The 4,760-nt window shown below is 30.5% G+C and overlaps 1 pseudogene; it reads right to left on the reverse strand.

The window, feature by feature from the left end:
- Window positions 1–3,485: 3,485 nt before the first annotated feature.
- Window positions 3,486–3,604, reverse strand: LOC118602732 (annotated as a pseudogene).
- Between the last annotated feature and the right edge of the window lie 1,156 nt (window positions 3,605–4,760).

The following is a 4,760-nucleotide window of genomic DNA, read 5'->3' on the forward strand; positions in this document are numbered from 1 at the left end:
CCAGCAATCGTAATCTCTGCATTATAATAAAGCATGATTCCAATGAGTATTATTTATCACAATATTTAGTAAATTTTACATCATCCTCTGGTTTTGTGATAACAATGATCTTGAATGGACATGAGAAGGAATGATTTCATGAGATATAAATAGGTGCCAGCTAATACTGGAATGGGTTTGAATAGCGGCAGTTTAGTGAATTATCTCACAAAACATTAAAAAAACACATTAAAGTGTCATCTGTGCATTTGAGAATAAAGGGTAAATTTATTTTCTATGGCTTTCAAAATAGCTATCTTTCTGCTCTGAGATGCAGAATCATGATGATCATGTGATCAGCTTTCAGTTAGCTAATAGTAGAGAACTTCAAACAGAGCAAGAGAAGAGTTGATAGATTGTACAGATGGGGAAATAGCAATGTCCAGTATCAGAAAGTCACTTAAATAGTAATAGGTTTCTTTTTTTAAATTCATATCTCCATCTTGTCTACTTCATTGCTAGTAAGTACAGAAAAAAAAATGGAGTCAAGCTAGAATATTTTAAAACCACACTTATGTGCAAATATGACTCCAGAAACAACAGTTAGGAATGCCTGAGTAAAGTAAGGTACAAGTTAGGAATAATACACTATCAGAAGCCATTAGAAGCCTGGTGATGAATACTTTTATTGCCAGTCTAGCTTATCCCTGTCAATACCTTTAGGCTGTTACTAGGTAATGCCTTGAGTTTTCTGATCCTAATATTTCTACTTAAAACAATATGCAAATCTGTTTCTTTTTATTTCAAGACATCAGCCAAATATTTTAGAAGGTTTAACATAAACTTATGATCAAATATAAATTATTTTAAACATTCTTTTAAAACATATGACTGTTAAAGATACTGATTTGATTTAAACCATCAACAACTTCACAATAAAGTATGTAGCAAATATTCTAACTATTAATTACTAAAAACAACATGCCACTCCTGCTTCTGAACACGGAAATAAGTTTGGTCACTTTCCTTGGACTAATGTGTAGTATAACCTATAATATTACAAAACAAATCTACATTCTTGGATAATAGGAAATTACTAAATTATTGGTACTTGACAGAAACCTACTGCGCTACTAAAATACAGTATAAATTTCTGTATTATTGCAACTGCTGTTTTCTAGTTGCTGTTACTTTTTAAGTGTCATTCACCTATAGAATTTTGCATTTTCATAGTTATTAAAGATTAGTTATCTGCTTCGTCTGCTTGTTGCACTATTCCGTGACCTCCTGGTTTCACTAATCTGAGCTTACAATTATTACATTCTTTTATATATTCTTTTCAAGACTTTATTTTATTTATTTTAATCATCTGATTTTAGGTCCTATTCTTTCTGAATTCTTCTCATTCTACTCTAATCAATAAGGGAGTCATAGTATGTCAGCCATACATTGTAAACCCCTATTATTTTCATGGTTTTATTTCTTGGGTTTTCTAGTTTCATTTACACATATTGGGAAGCCATACTACACACTCTGGTCTCATTATAGACTGTTTTTTTATACTCTGTCTTCTTGGACTCTTATTTCTTAATGTGCTATGTACTTTCTTTTGCTCTCAGTTCTCAATAATCTTCTTAGCTTTTACCATGAAATAATTACTAAATGTGTATTGTGGATTTTGTTAGAATATTAGTCAAATATTTAGTCGAATATTAGTCAAATATTTTGGAGAACTTTACTGTTTGAAACTCCGGTTGATTCATCTAGAAAATAGATATTCTGTAATAATTTAATACCTGTTATGAGTTGAATTGTGTCACTCAAAAAAAGATAATGTCTAACTCCCAATACCTCAGAGAGTGACCTTATTTGTAAATAGGGTCATGATAAATGTAATTAATTAAGATGAAGTCACAATGGAACAGGGAGAGTCCTTAATCCAACATGACTGGTGTCCTAATAAGAAGAGGAAAACATCTGGTGAAGACAGAGGCACACTGGGAGAATAGCAAGTCGTAATGAAAGCAGAGATAAAAATACTGCAGCTGCAAGCCAAGGAGCACCAAGAATTGCCAGTAAACTACCAGAAACTAGAAAGAGACAAGTAGGATTCTCCCTTAAAAGTTTCAAAAAGAGCATGACCTTGCTGACATCTTGAGTTTGCACTTCTTACCTCCACAGCTATAAGACAATTTTTAAAATTGTTTTGTCATTCAGTTTGTGCTAATTTGTTACAGCATTCCTAGGAAGTTAATAATAGTATATTACCTTGCAATGTTGTCATCATAGTACATTAAACATTATATGATAGGAATCTGCTTCTGTGTCTGTCTTACAGAAGTGTTCTAAAATATTAAGTGTTGTCACTATTATTCCTAATATTTGCCCTTACAAACATCAAACATTTTTTTTCATGACTCTTCGATTTCAGGTATGAAACTAATGTTTCTTTCATGAGTGAGCTACAGGAGGCAAAATAGTCATATTCAGTATGCTAAAGTTTGAGTCATATTTAAACTATTTCTATGCCATCAGAAAATCTCAGAATATTTAAATATTTTCTGCCAAAACACAATTAGTTTGTAACTATATTTCAATTTAATATATATTAAGAATTTCTAATTTTCCTTACAAAAATCGTACTTTGAATTTATCTAAAGGCACGTTATGGAAAAATGTTAGAGTAAGGTGGAAGCCATTCACCTTTTTTTAATAAAATGCTGTGGCACAGCTATGGGATTTGCTGGTCTGTTTGTCTTTCTAATAGTGTCGTACTCCACTTCTTCTGTCTTTCCCAGCCATTCCCTCAGATGATCTTGTCCTGAGCAGCCAATACTGAAACCCAGCAGATGGAGAACAAAAGAAAAGTACCAGAGGATAGCCTGTGAAGAAATCTAGAGGATCAAAGGCATGCAATAGCAAACTTTGGATCTGACAATGAAAACGTAATAGAACTTATTCAATAAATGTAAAATTTATGTGAGAGAAGAGTAGGTATTTTCATTTCTAATAATGCATCTGCAATTGCAGTCATGGAAATAGTTAAGATAAAAATAAATAATTTGAAAATGTCACTTAATTCATGTTAGGATATAATGAAATGATTCTCCTAGGTCTAAAATTACTCCCTGAGAGGAAGTTAAGCAACAGGGATTCTGCATTAACTCCACCATAATAATGTACCATCCCAAAACATCAGAATCTCTCTCTGCAGTGGGAAATCATACCCTAGGAGAATACGACTGATTATACTTAGACATACTTATTGTGATGTTTTTTAAAATGATCCTTGAAGCTTAATTTTCATAATACATATACATAAAATTTACCACATATAAAAATATTGATTTTCTTTCATATTATTCTTATTTTCATGACTTTAGAATGACAAAGTTATCATTTATAAATTAACTTAATTTTTTTAGGTGAGGCAATCCTTGGTTGACCTCACAGATTTCAAGGACCTTGTCAGCTTACAATCTCTTGTTTAAAATTTTTTTTTTTTATACCTACAGCACCTGGTCTTCCTAGGTGTTCTCCCATCTAAGTATTAACCAGGCTTGGCCTTGCTTAGCTTCCGAGATCAGATGGGATCAGGCTTGTTCAGGGTAGCATGGCTGTAGACCAAAAAAAATAATCATTTATTAAATATCAAATAAATTTGGCAATAAAAAAAGTACATTCTTTGCACATTTATTTAGATCATTCACACAAAAATAATTTCAGGGAATAATAAGTACATAATCACAATTAAGTATGTTCTAATGAATTTATCCTATATTACTGTTAATAGTAGTATATGCTCATTAGAGAAAAGACACAAAAACAATAGCGGTACAACTAAAAATAGTATATGACAGACTGAATTGATTTTTTAGTTTACTGAGAACAAGTAACCATTCTAGCCACCGAATCTTTCATAGGTAGTGCTTTACAATAAAAGATTGTGTAAACGAGTTATAGTTTAGTACTTTTACCAAAAAAAAAAAAAAAAAAATGCACATGTTTGGATCACTCAAGTGCATATTTTAATATATTGTATATAGTTTATTAGAAATTTTAAAATGTTGAACACATAATATTTTGTAACATTAATCTTATTAGTAACTACAAGTAAAACAGACAAAAATCAAACGGATCCAGAACCAGCTCTAGAGAAAAGCCCTGCTACATTTCAATAAAAATGTTGATATAATTTTTTTAGCACATATGTAATAAGAAAACTAATTCCAGGGTATTTAAAAATACCACAACATAAATTGGGCTCTTCTTTACAGACAAACTTATTACACAGACAAAAGTAGATAAAGAAGCTTGTACTTTTCATTTATACTACCTATATTCAGTTAGGAGCTCACTCACTAATCTGTTTAGGTAATTGATTATCGAATGACTCTGAAATGTTAAATTTTAAAAATAAATAGATCTGGCATGTTATTATATCTGTTGTCTATTTTTAGTTTATTTATTGTATTTATTATATTTTATTGATGCAAATTTAAATAATATCCTATTAATTTCAGGTATACATCATTGCAATTTAATGTTTATATACATTACAAGATAATCCCCACTATAAGTTCAGTTACCATTTGTCACCTTACCCAGTTATTACAATACTATTAAATGACAAACTTGAACTTTTTTAAATGAAATGTGCACAATATGCATGATTATTCCTGTTCATACCTGTATCTCTAATAGTATTGAACAATTATTCATAATATATAATAGAGATATTATAATTATTATATAGAGATAATCTCTTTGCCAATTTAGCT

This window comes from Rousettus aegyptiacus, unplaced genomic scaffold (genome assembly GCF_014176215.1).
Source record: "Rousettus aegyptiacus isolate mRouAeg1 unplaced genomic scaffold, mRouAeg1.p scaffold_m13_p_4, whole genome shotgun sequence".
NCBI lineage: Eukaryota > Metazoa > Chordata > Mammalia > Chiroptera > Pteropodidae > Rousettus > Rousettus aegyptiacus.